Here is a 14,386-nt window from a genome sequence, read left to right as displayed (position 1 = left end):
GACAACCAATCAACAACTTTTCTTACAAGGTCAAACAATCACTACTCCCTCTATCTAATTTCATAGATTTAATACAAAATATAATCAATAGGGTGGGTGGGTATTACATCTTGAGTGCATGGTCTTCATAATCAAGCTGCACAAATCACCAACAAACATATATATATATATATATATATATATATATATATATATATATATATATATATATATATATATATATATATATATATATATATATATATATGTAAGATTCTACAAATTCTTTTGTGTCCAAAAAACAAAAATGGGAGCTCTAGCAAAACTCTTATCTTACCCTGACAAAATTCTTGCAGTTTTTTTCCTCAAAGCGCTGCCCGAGATTCTCCGGTTACTCGTATTAGCAATCTGCGTCGTGTGGAAATACTACAAACTTATCAATACGAACTACAAGTACAAATCGAGGATGAACAAGAAAACCTCGAAATTTACTTACCGAAAGAAAAGGAACGCGGATTCGTTATTAGGCGAATGCGCGATTTGTTTGTCGGAGTTTGAGGAAGGAGAAGAAGGCATGGAAGTTGTGGAGTGCAAGCATGCATTCCACAAGCATTGCCTTGAGAAATGGATTCAAGGGTATAAAGCCACGTGTCCATTGTGCAGAAGTTTGGTGATACCTGAGGTGATCTTAGCAGAGTATCAAAGGATGCAGGTTGAGAGAGAAGATAGTTGGATTGAGAAGGAGATGGCTCTTATTTTGTTGAATGCTTTGGATGGTAGGAGTTGTAATGGATACTTTTAATCCAATGTTTGGTTGATTTGATTGATTAAAAAAATATATAAATATATTATTTGTATAGATTGTTGATGAGATGTTGAGGATGCATATCCTAGAAATGGAAATTTTCATTTCCACAATTTTCAATGAAATTATTGAAAAGTATTTTTTTAGAAGATATTGAAATGTATTGGTTTTTGTGTAGATTTGGAAATTGGTTTTTGTGTAGATTTGGAAATATGTTTGGATGACTGGTTGTCGTGGTGAATTTTTATACGGAGCTACGTGCTGAAAGATAAGTTTAATTGACGTTAAGATATACGATTGGGTTATGATAGTTCTTTATACTAAGTGTTCTAAAATTCGACCGAGATGGTTGATTAATTGGTTTTCGTGGCGGATGCAGTCCAATACTTTAATGATTTCGGTGTAAACATTTGAAAAAAACGAATTTTGGTCTTAGGCGGTTTGAACCGGCCCATGGCTGGTTGTGGAGGTCAAACTTTGGAGACGGGTCAAACTTTAATAGCAAAAGTCGGTCAAAACCGGTTTTCAAATCAACTTTTTTTTTTTTAATCCAATGAAAAAAAATTGGACTTTTAATAAAAAAATGAATTTATATTTTGTTTTGTTTGTGTTAATTGTTATCTTTACATGAGCTAATTAATGATATATGTTAAAGCATTTTTTTAATGCATTTTACTTGTCATTTTAAGAATTTTTATTATATTATAATCTGTGATTAGGATATATAAATAATGGGAACATAAACATATTTAAATATTTATCTTATATGATATTACTTATGACTACTATGAATAATATCTAGATATATATTACATCACTACTCGTGCCAAAATAATGGTGAAACGCGTGGATTATTTCCACATTTTGTTTTTTAACTTTCTTATTATTAAACTAAACTTTAGTTATAGGCTAAGTAGTGCTTAGTGGGTTAAGTATATGGTTTAGTGGGCTAAGTATAATACTTAGTGGGTTAAGTAGTGCTTAGGGGGTTAAATTGTGGATATTATTTTAACTACTAAACTAACCCACTAACCCATGTTCTTGAGTGCTCTTGTAGTTGGTTTTCTTGCAGATCATGGGCTGAGGAGTGGAAGTTTGGAATGTCTATAAATACCGACTTCAAGACTCAAGGAAATTTATGGATTCTACGAAATAAAAACCGAGAGCTGAAAAGAATATATGAGATTTTTAGTGTGTTTTTAGAATCTGTTTTACGTACTCCTCATGAGTACATTCTTTACGTACTCCTCATGAGTACATTCTTTACGTACTCCTCATGAGTACATTCTTTGTAGTCTAGTTGTTTAGTATATATGTTTCTAGACTTGATTGTAAGAATGATCAAGATAGTGATTCATTTATAAGAAATAAGTTCTTTACGTACTCCTCACGAGTACATTCTTTGAAATCTAGAATTTTTAGTATTTATCTTTTTGTTTCTAGATTTGAATGTAAGAATGATCATATTAATGATTCATTCATAAGGAAGAAGTTTTCGTACTTCTTCTATTTGTATTCTTGGAATACTGTTTTAATATAATTTTTCCGTCCTGTAAAGGGCAAGTTCACAAGTTTTACTTGTGAACATTTTTAGATCTGAGTATTGTCTTTATATTTCCGCTCCATGTTTATTCAAGTGTCACAACACTTAAGATAACACCTCTATATTAAACGAATTCGGGACCATAAATTCTTTCAATTGGCATCAAGAGCCAACACTTGACGTATACTAAGTGTTTGTTCCTATTTTTTCAGAAACGAATTCGTGATGGATACTCAGATGACTGCTTCTATGCGACCTCCTATACTTGATGGCACAAACAACACCTACTGGAAAGTCAAGATGATGGCGTACATCAAAGCCATTGATGAGAGAGCCTGGAGATCTATTCTTAATGGATGGAAGCCACCAACTATCACATATGCGGATGGGGATGTATTTCCAACACCAGAATTACGGTGGACAGAAGAGGATCTATCAAATGCTAATCAAAACTCAAAGGCGTTAAATGCAATCTTTAATTCAGTAGATTTAACAATGTTTAAATTGATTTCAGTGTGCACTTCTGCGAAGGATGCATGGGAGGTTCTTCTGCTACATTGTGAAGGGTCAGACAGTGTCAGAAGAACTAAACTCTGATTACTCTCTTCCAAATTTGAGAGACTGAGAATGGAAGAAACTGAAACAATTTCTCAGTACAATGAGAAATTGATTCATTTAGCTAATGAATTTCGATCCTTAGGTGGTCCTTTGAGCAATGAGACACTAGTGAATAAGGTATTGAGAACTCTTCCAGAAAGATTCAGCATGACAGTTACTGCAATTGAGGAGGCCAAAGACACATCATCTCTAGGGCTGGACGACTTAATTGGTAGCCTAAAGTCTAAAGAGATGAATTTTGAAGATCAAAGAAATGAGAAAGGTAAGGCTATCTCAAATGCACACCCGTCAGAATTAGAGAAGGAAGAAGTTGCTCCGGAGTATGATGATGATGCAGAGGAATGTCAAAACAATGTGGCATTTCAGATTCAGAAATTCAATAAGGCATACAGACGAAGTGGAATCAAGCCCAGACAGTTATTTCCAGATGGCTCTCCACAAAATCGACAAACTCAGCCCCGGAACAGATCTATTACACAGAGAACATTTCCTCAAACATCTTCTCAAAACACTTTCAAAAATTCTTCATTTATTCGTTCAAATTCTGAACCACCTAACTTCGATCATATTAAATGCAGGGCATGTTCAGGATTTGGACATTATGCTAATGAATGTGCAAATACCTTGAGAAAAAGAGGAATGAGTCTGATTTGTGCTGTCAGTGATGAGGAGGAAGAGCAACCTGAACAGACAGAGGAGCAGCAATCCACTAAACAGGCTCTTTCTGTCAGATATATCACTGAATTTTTTTCTGAAACGGAATCACAAGGAGTTTCTCTAGATGCTGCAACACTTTCTGAAACACTTTCAGTAACTGAAATTTCTGAGTTAGATAATAGTCATTATACATGTTTGAACTCTATTTCTTTGAATGCTGCAGAATACAGTAAAGAAGCAGCAGGAGATGAGGAAGAAATGTACAAGAAATTGTTCAGTGACTTGGAGAAGAAGACTCATGCTCTAGATGCAGCCAACAAGGAAAATTCTTCTCTCAAAGAAATAATCACTCATTTGGAGGTTCGTATCACCAAGAAGGATCTTGAACTGGCAAAGGTGAAAGATAAACTCAAAGAAGCGACTCTAGCAATCAAGAGGATGAATACCGGGACAACTAAACTCAAAGAGATTGTGTCACTGGAGAAGTACAACAAAAATGAAGGTCTAGGGTTCAAAAATCAAGTGAAGAAACACAAGCCAGTAAAGAAGAAGGAGATTGTCTTTGTAAAAAGAGAAGGGTTCAAATGTAAAAGAATGCAGAAATTCCAGAGTCACCACTTCAGAGTCCATAATAAGGGGATACATTTGTCATTACTGTTTCTCACCATGACATATCCGTTCATTTTATGAGAAACTAAGTAGTGACAAAATGTTGTACAGGATGAGTCGCAGCACTCCAAGGAACACCTCCAAGAAAAAGGTCGAATTTACCAAAAAGAAGTGTAGAATATGGACTCCCAAAGGTAAACTTATGTGCAAAGCAGTATACACTTCTTTAAATGCTAACATTTCAGGTTCATGGTACTTTGATAGTGGATGCTCTAGGCACATGACTGGAACTAAAAAGTTTCTATCAAACTACCATACACTCAATGGAGGACGTGAAACCTATGGAGGAGGAGCTAAAGGCAAAGTGGTTGGACGTGGAACACTCAGTATTGAGGGACTTCCAAAACTTTCAAATGTCTTACATGTTGAAGGATTGGGGTCAAATCTCATCAGTATTAGTCAATTGTCTGATGATGATCTACGTGTTCAATTTGATAAATACCGGTGTTCAGTGTTTGATAATAAAAATCATTGTGTACTGACAGGGTCTAGGTCAATGGATAATTGTTATCAAACAGGTGACACCTTCTCATGCAAGAGCTCAAGAGTAAGTGAAGTAGAGCTGTGGCACCAAAAACTAGGGCACACAAACTTCAAAAATCTGAAGCTGCTCAACAAGTACAATGCCATAAGAGGGATTCCAGATCTCGAGATCAAGGACACCCCTATATGCGGAATGTGCCAGAAGGGAAAGCAAACTAGAATACCACACAAAGTGTTACAACCCGTTGGTACCACCATTTGTTTTGAACTTGTACATATGGACCTTATGGGTCCTATAGAGGTAGAAAGCCTAGGTGGTAAAAAATATGTACTTGTGTGTGTTGATGATTTTTCGAGATATACTTGGATGTATTTTTTTAGAGAAAAATCTGATCTAGAATACATGCATGTGTTTGGATGTATTTGTGGGATACTCTAATAACAGTGATGCATATAGAGTATATAATTAAGAACTCGAACCATTATTGAATCTGTAAATGTGGTATTTGATGATTTTGCTGATTTACGCAGTAAAACAGCTGAAGATGAAGTTGATGACCTGATTGCTGAAGGAGAAACAACCGGAGGAGACACTACTGCCACAGATGCTCCAGATATAAACAATCCAGTTTCAAGAGAAGAGGGTTTTGAGCCAAGTGTTACCACATCTGACTCAATACTCCCTACGGAGAGCACAAAATCTGAAATGCAGTCAACTCATGATGTCTGCAGAAAGGAACCATCAAGTAGAATCCAGAAAAGTCACCCCTCTACTCAAGTTGTGGGAGATATCTTTGATGGAATAAGGACCAGAAGAAAAGAGAGAGTGAATTACAGAGATATGGTAAGATTTGCAAATTTATCTTCTGAATGTGCACTAACTGGAACTACTTGTTTGTATCTTCAGTCGAACCAAGGAATACTGCATAAGCACTGAAGGATGAGTTTTGGATTAATGCAATGCATGAAGAGCTGAATCAGTTCATCAGGAATGATGCTTGGTACTTAGTTCCCAGACCAAGTCATGTAAATGTGATAGGAACTAAGTGGATCTTCAAAAACAAAACTGATGAAAAAGGTACAGTTGTTAGAAATAAGGCTAGGTTAGTAGCACAAGGTTATACTCAGATTGAAGGTATAGATTTTGATGAAACCTTTGCTCCAGTAGCTAGAATTGAATTTATTATGTTACTTCTTGCTATAGCCTGTTTTCTTAAAATCAAATTGCACCACATGGATATCAAAAGTGCATGTCTAAATGGTGTTTTAAATGAAGAAGCATATGTAGATCAGCCCAAGGGTTTTGAAGATTCTGCCAAACCTGATCATGTGTTCAAGCTTAAGAAGGCTTTGTATGGTCTTAAACAAGCTCCTAGAGCTTGGTATCAAAGACTCACTGACTTCTTACTTGAAATACAATTTACTAGAGGAGAATCAGACAGAACTCTATTTGTTAGAAGAACTAATAACCATATCATTATTGCATAGATATATGTTGATGATATTGTTTTTGGTTCTACTTGTGCTAACCTCTTACAGTCTTTTGTAGATTCTATGTCTCACACTTTTGAAATGAGCATGGTAAAAGAGTTGAATTACTTCCTAGGACTCCAGATCAAACAGACAGGTGAAGGAATTTTTGTAAATTAAAAGAAGTATGCTCTAAATCTGGTCAAAAGGTTTGAGTTGGAGTCAGCCAAGTACATGAAAACTCCAATGGGTTCAAGTCAAAAACTGTCCAAGGATGATGTTGCTGAAGATGTTGACAGCACCCTATACAGAAGCATGATTGGAAGCCTTCTGTATCTAACTGCAAGCAGACCTGATATTATGTTTAGTGTTTGTGTGTGTGCCAGGTATCAAGCTAATTCCAAAGTCACTCATCTTAAAGCTGTGAAGAAGATTATTAGGTATGTTGCAGGTACATTAGACTTAGGCATTCTGTTTTTCAAAGACACTAATACTAATTTGATAGGTTTTAGTGATTCTGATTGGGCTGGGGATATTAGTGACAGAAAAAGCACATCAGGTGCATGTTTATTTTTGGGGAATAATCTGGTTTCATGGTTTAGTAGAAAACAAAATTGTGTATCACTTTCAACAGCTGAATCAGAATATGTAGCTGCTGGAGGATGTTGTGGTCAACTAATTTGGATGAAACAAATGTTGGGGGATTATGGGTTAACGAGTGACACCCTGACCATATATTGTGATAATTCAAGTGCTATTGATATTTCAAAAAATACTTTTCAACACTCACGAACTAAACAAATAGATATTAAACATCATTTTATTCGTGATATAGTTGAGAAAAACATTGTGTGCTTAAAGTACATTCCTACAGAAGATCAGCTGGTTGACATCTTTACAAAGGCATTAGATTATGAGAGGTTTTCTAAACTTAGAAAATCTCTCGGGACGTGTACTCAATAAACATGTCCTGAAATATGTTGCAGCACTTCATCCAATATCTTAAGTTGCAACATAATTTACTGAAGCTTAGCTTCTTTAAATAATGACTTCACTGTGATGGATTATTCTCTAAATAAGTAACTGGAAGTCTTTCACCTTGAAACGTGATCACGCTTCATGTAAACATTCAGAGAACAATTATAATCACATAAGTCAAACTCCTCTATCTGAATAGTCATATCTTAGTAACTGAGGAACCTTCAAACTGAACACTTGATCATGTTCCATGTGAATTGTTTGACTTGAAAATAAGAGTTTAAAAAAAAATATTATATATATAGTAAATTCTATGCCTGTTAGCCAATTTTTTTTTCTTTCTCACACTATTAATCATTAATAGATGTGTTTCTTATTTTTGTGAAAATTTCGTGAGTGCTACTATTTTTATTATTATTTTATTTATTATTGAATTATCACTATTTATGTGGGTCATGGGGTACATGGGTTAGTCTTTTATTTTCCACTAAGTCCACTCCTTATTGTGCCATGTGTCACGTTTTGTTTTAAACTGCCACATAAACCTTTATTCTCCTTAATCACACTTTCTCCAAGAAAAACGCACACCACTTCTTCACCTTCTCCACTTCAATTTTTTTTCTGCAAATTAGGGCTTATAAAATTTGTGCTTCTCTTTCGAAAATTCACACTCAAAAATCAAAAGTACAAGAAGCAATTTTTCATCTACTGTATCATGGCATCTCCTCCTAGAAATCCTCTTCCAGCCGTTGATGATGTCCACAACGATGCTGCAGCACCTGAACTAGCAGACCCTAATCTAGCCATCATCATTCATCCTATCAACCTTGAAGCTATGCCGATCAGCTTTATTGAGCCCGGAGACGAGCTGAATCCGATTGATCCAGACAACATCCAGAATGCGGGTCCCTCTTCCACAGCAGGAAGGTTTCCAACTCGCCGGTCCAAGCGCATGAACCCCTTCCCAGATTTGAATGCTACTGGGTCACAACGCCGGAGGGGAGGAAACTCTCCCAGCAGAGGCAGCAGAGGTGGAAGAAGAGGCGGCAGAGGTGGTCGCACTCCAGTTAGGCCAAACCCACCAGGAGACTTCCATTTGGTTGATGAAGAAACTAATGATGAAGAAGGAGATCCTACTTTTGCAGAACCAGAAGCCCAAGCTCTCTCCTCAAGCTCCTCTGAATCATCCTCAAATGATTCGATTCCACCAGCATCAACTCAGGGGGAGACATCTCGGCCTAACATGGCAGCAACACCTTCTCAACATCCTGTTTCTGAAGATGTTGTTGCACATGTTCCAGAAGATGCTGCTGCACCCACTGTCTCAGCCAATGCTCCTCAGAGTGCTGCTGAAGATGCTGCTCCCTACCAAGATGAGGAAATGCCTGATTTTTCTGGGATGTCTTTTACTGAGCATGTAGACATTCCCACTGTTGATATTCAAGACTTCACTACCACTGAAGAAACACCCTCAGCTCCACATGCAGACCCTCTGGAAACTGTGGCAGAGGCAGCTGTTCAAGTGGATGCATCACCTTCCCAGGTTGAAGAAAAAGAGAAAAGTGATGACAACTGGGAAGTTCCTCTTGCCTCCTTCCGAAAAAAATTCCATCCTCAGAGTCAGACAGTGACTCTTCTGAGTACTCATTTTAGATGGAAGAAGATGCTGCTCCACCTGTTGCATCACCTGAGCCAGCATTCATCCCAGATGACCTAGAAGACTCAGAAGAAGAGGAACCCTCAGAGGAAGAAGAGCTAGATTTGGATGGGAAGGATCTGTCAACTCCTTTTGAGGAAAACAATGCCTTCAGTCATATCTTTTATTTTGAATCTGATTCAAATTTGAGTCCTCAAATCATGAACTGCCAGTTCATTGAGGAAAAGAAAATTTCCAAGGATGAGTTTGATAGGCATAGAATCACTGCTTTTCTTGATCAAAGAAAAATCCTTAGTCTAGTTGGCATGATAACTGTTTCTCAAAATTTTCTCAAAGCTCCTTATGTCCAAGATCTTCCCTAGAATGGAGATAATTTTCTCTCAACTGAATCGGGTCAAAATAATCTTGGTACTGAAGGTGTTGCTCCTCATGTTGACAACACCCCTAACATCATTGTTTCTGTTCCACGAGATGTTTCGTTACAACAGTTACTCACTCCCTAGCTCAGATCCCTTATCACCAGTCCATGGTGGAAATGCTCCAAAAAGCTCTTTCTGATCAAAAAGGGGGAGAACAAGCGTCAGTCATGAAGTTGAAGCAGGGACTTCGCGCCAGTCATGAAGTTGAAGTAGGGACTTCTCATCATTTGGATGCCAGAGGCAGAGAGCATGGAGTTAATGAAGAAGAAGTAAAGATTGAGGGTGAAGCTGAATGAGAAGAGGAAAGCAGTGGGTCCAGTGCTAGTGATGGAGGAACAACAGCTGATACTGAAGAGACCTTGGATATTCTACTTTAATTGTTTTTATGAACAATATTTGGTTTTGTTCTGTTTTTATTTTTCCTCTGATTTTTTTGTTAATGTTGGTTGTCAAATTCAGGGGGAGTTCAAAGAATGACTCAGGGGGAGTTAAGCTAAAATTTAGTTTTGATCAGAAAGTTAAAAAGGGGGAGTTTGAAACACGTGGATTATTTCCACATTTTGTTTTTTAACTTTCTTATTATTAAACTAAATTTTAGTTATAGGCTAAGTAGTGCTTAGTGGGTTAAGTATATGGCTTAGTGGGCTAAGTATAATACTTAGTGGGTTAAGTAGTGCTTAGTGGGTTAAATTGTGGATATTATTTTAACTACTAAACTAACCCACTAACCCATGTTCTTGAGTGCTCTTGTAGTTGGTTTTCTTGCAGATCGTGGGCTGAGGAGTGGAAGCTTGGAATGTCTCTAGATACCGACTTCAAGACTCAAGGAAATTTATGGATTCTACGAAATAAAAACCGAGAGCTGAAAAGAATACATGAGATTTTTAGTGTGTTTTTAGAATCTGTTTTACGTACTCCTCATGAGTACATTCTTTACGTACTCCTCATGAGTACATTCTTTGTAGTCTAGATTGTTTAGTATATATGTTTCTAGACTTGATTGTAAGAATGATCGAGATAGTGATTCATTCATAAGAAAGAAGTTCTTTACGTACTCCTCACGAGTACATTCTTTGAAATTTAGAATTTTTAGTATTTATCTTTTTGTTTCTAGATTTGAATGTAAGAATGATCATGTTAATGATTCATTCATAAGGAAGAAGTTTTCGTACATCTTCTATTTGTATTCTTGGAATACTGTTTAAGTATAATTTTTCCGACCTGTAAAGGGCAAGTTCACAAGTTTTACTTGTGAACATTTTTAGATCTGGGTATTGTCTTTATATTTCCGCTGCATGTTTATTCAAGTGTCATAACACTTAAGATAACACCTCTGTATTAAACGAATTCGGGACCATAAATTCTTTCAAATGGGTTTTACATAACTATTATATTTATTATTATATTTCATATTTTTTAATTATATAACAATAAAAAATAAATTTAAATATTCATTATTTAAAAAACAATACAAATTTGATATATAATAAATCATTTAAAACAGGGGATGGAGAGAATTACCAAAAAGAAACAAATACAAATTTAACATTGATGAAAAATCGGGACAATTGACACAAACTGACTTATACGAGCCACTAGACCATCCCTTGCGGACATTGGCCTACTGTTTTTTATCTTCAGAAGCAGGTAAAATGAAACCAGTTTCCATTTCATACACCAATCAGCCATTATCTGAGTCATTAGTGAAATAAATACAATTTCTTCTTGAACTTGTTTCTCCGGAATGCACCTGTAAATTATACTGATCGAAGAACAGCGTCATGCCTCGGATCCTTTCAACCTTAATCCACTTAAGACCCGGAAAACCGAGACGAAAAACCTCGACTCTGTCCACCACACTAATTGTTTTTTGATTAATTAAGAAAACCAACAATAATTCTCCATTCAGTCTAACTAAATATTCCCTGAAAAACCTCGAACTCGCCGACGGGACAGCCCTGCTCGGGCTTATGGACGTGATCGTAAGACGCGAGTCGATTTGTTTCATAGCTACAAGAGCCCCCTGAAAACTTAGTGCCAAAATTGACCCTTGAAATGCAATGACGCTAGTGAATTGAAGGCATTTTCTTTTGGCATCGAAAGGGTCGATTACGTTGCACTCGTAATTGGTCAGAGTGTATTTGTATCTATTCCACGGGCATCTGTCTTTTGACTCCTTCAAGGTGTACCCCACGAGGGATGGACTAGCGTCGCCACTCAACTGAAGAGAAGTAGACAAAGGATGTGAAACAATTGCCGCAAAATATTTAGGTGCATGATTTGATGGAAATATTCGAGTACTGCGAGCATCGGCGGTGCGGTTCCGGTAGTAGAGAGTCGATTGCAACGAATCGTAGGGTGAGTCGTCTAAATGGTAGAGTTGAGGGTATTTTCGTAATTTCTCTCCACCGGAGTTGCATCGGCTCGTTGTCTCTCGTATCCACGACTTGGTCAAGCCCAAGTTGTTGCTTCCTTCATCTACAAGTTTCGCATTCCTCGGGATGAATTGGATTAGTTGATGGAGACGCTCAGGGCTCGGGCTTCTGTCGTCGTTAATCGATCGTTTTGCTGCTTTCTTTTTCTTTGACGTCATTTTTTTTAATGAATGGAAGGCGAATTCTTAAGAATATATGGTTTATTTTGATCTTGGAAAATATGATGTGTATTGTGTATATAGACAACCGGCCTTGATCTCCAAGTTTTAGCCTTTATAAAATATTGCAAGTGCAGTACTACTATAAACAAGAGAATTATTAATATTAGTTTATTAGTTTATTGAATAGCACATCATTGAATTTTGACCAAAATAAATTCCAAAGTGTGGTATAATTTATTTATTTATTTATTTATTTATTTGGATCTATAAGATTCTTTTGATTAGGGGGATCACTATTTCAAATCCCAACTTTTGCTTACTTGAATACCAAAAAAATAAAAAATAAATAATTAATTGTAAATTACTTTAATACCCTTAATGAAATTAAAACTAAAAAAATATTACAAATACTATTTTTCTTTCTTAAATACCAAATAATCAAAAACTCAAAAAACCATTTCCCTCCTTCTCCACCTCCTTCTTCTCCCTCCCCAAAAACCCTTCTAAAAAATCTTCCTCACAACAAACCCTTCTAAAAAATCTCACAACAAACCCTTCTAAAAAATATCAAAACTAAAGAAATTAAAACCTCACAAAACGTATAAAATTGAGTTATAAGACAATAATATGGTAGTATATATGAAAGGAGAACACATTAAGGTAAGTATCGATGTCTTTTTTGAGCTTCGAAGTCGATTTTGAAGTTTTTTTTTTTTGAAACCCGTCGGCAATTTTCGACACATACAGGTCGATTTTTTGGTCAATTTTCGACACCAACGTGTCGAAAAAGAAAAAAAAAAAAAAAAACCAAATTTCGACACCTACCTGTCGAAAATTGTCCAAATTTCGACAGGTATGTGTCGAAAAAATACTGTTGGTAAAAAAAAAAAAAAAAAAAAATTGTTTTTTTTTTTTTTTTTTTACCAATAGTGTTTTTCGACACCTACCTGTCGAAAATTGTCCAAATTTCGACAGGTAGGTGTCGAAATTTGGTTTTTTTTTTTTTTTTTTTTTTTTTTTTTTTTTTTTTTCGACACGTTGGTGTCGAAAATTGACCAAAAATCGACCTGTATGTGTCGAAAATTGCCGACGGGTTTCAAAAAAAAAAACTTCAAAATCGACTTCGAAGCTCAAAAAAGACATCGATACTTACCTTAATGGCTTCTCTTTCCACATATACTACCATATTATTGTCTTATAACTCCATTTTATAAGTTTTGTGAGGTTTTGATTTTTTGAATTTGGAGATGTTTTGGAGGATTTAAGAAGATGAAAAAGATAGGGTTTAATTGGGTTGTCGCGGCAGTTACGAGCACGTACGGTGACGTTCGGCGGCGGCGGCGTCGGCGGCGGCGGCGGCGGTCAGGGTTGGAGAGGAGAAGAAATGGTGGAGGTTTTTTTTTTTTAACAACAAAGGGTTTTTTTTCTTTTTTTTTTATTTGGTTTTTGAATAGGTAATTTCTAATAAAATTTGATATAATTGATATTTTGTATGAAATGGTGTTTTTGTAATTTTCTTTTTATTTTGGTTTTAAAGTAAGAAAAAACTTATAAATATGTACTCAATTGTGGTTTTCAACTAGGTAGTATTCAACTAAGCAAAAATTAGTATTCAAAATAGTTGCCCCCTTTGATTAGTTTTGCGCCTAAACACCGAAGAGTACGACGCCCATAATTGATATATGTTTAGACCAGGTAATATGAAACCCCTAGGAAATGTTGGTCGGGAAAGTTCATCTTCAAAAAATAATTAGAAAAAATGTTATTAGTTAATATTCCACCCAAATACTATTTTTATAATTCTAAAATTACCCTAAAATTGTCTACTATACCATTCTACAGCCCTAATCTTATTTTCTCATTTCCATTTCTTCTCTGTTTTTTTTTTATTCTTCTATATTCTACTTTTCTCACCCAATTCTCTAGTTTATTCTACCTTGATCGGAAGATGAAGAACCAACCACCAGCATTACCTCCAGAATAACGACGTCGTAGGGAGTTAATCCTCTTCTCTCGCTTTCAATTTCCCTGTTGAGACGTCTCCTCCTATTCCTCCCGCTCTCCACCCCTTCGCGGAATCTGGACTTTTGCAGATGTGAATATAAGCCATAAAGATGATGATGATTTTGATAGCGATTATGAATTCGATTATCGAGATTGCTACATCGCGCCGGAAAGAGGTAAAATTGTCGATTTGTTGCTGGAATCGGATTTTGATGGGTGGTGGTTCTGCTTTGGTTGGTGGTGCGGGTTGTGGTCTACTTTATTTGTATAAAAAAACGTGGGATGGTGTGATGGTGTGATGGTGGCGGCGGTGTGGGAAGAGGACGACGTGGGTAGAGAACTTCACACGGGCTGGAACCTTAATCAACTGTACTTCATCATGCTCGATTAAGTTAATCGACTATGCTCTGATAGTCGATTAAGGATTAATCGAATGTTTTGGTAGTCGATTAAGGTTACTCAATTTCATTTTTTAATTTGTTTGTTGATTTTTGTCTATTGATTCGAA

The sequence above is a fragment of the Erythranthe guttata genome, chromosome 3 (genome assembly GCF_056151865.1).
Source record: "Erythranthe guttata isolate IM_541 chromosome 3, IM_541, whole genome shotgun sequence".
Taxonomy (NCBI): domain Eukaryota; kingdom Viridiplantae; phylum Streptophyta; class Magnoliopsida; order Lamiales; family Phrymaceae; genus Erythranthe; species Erythranthe guttata.
Note: the sequence above shows the minus strand (reverse complement) of the source record.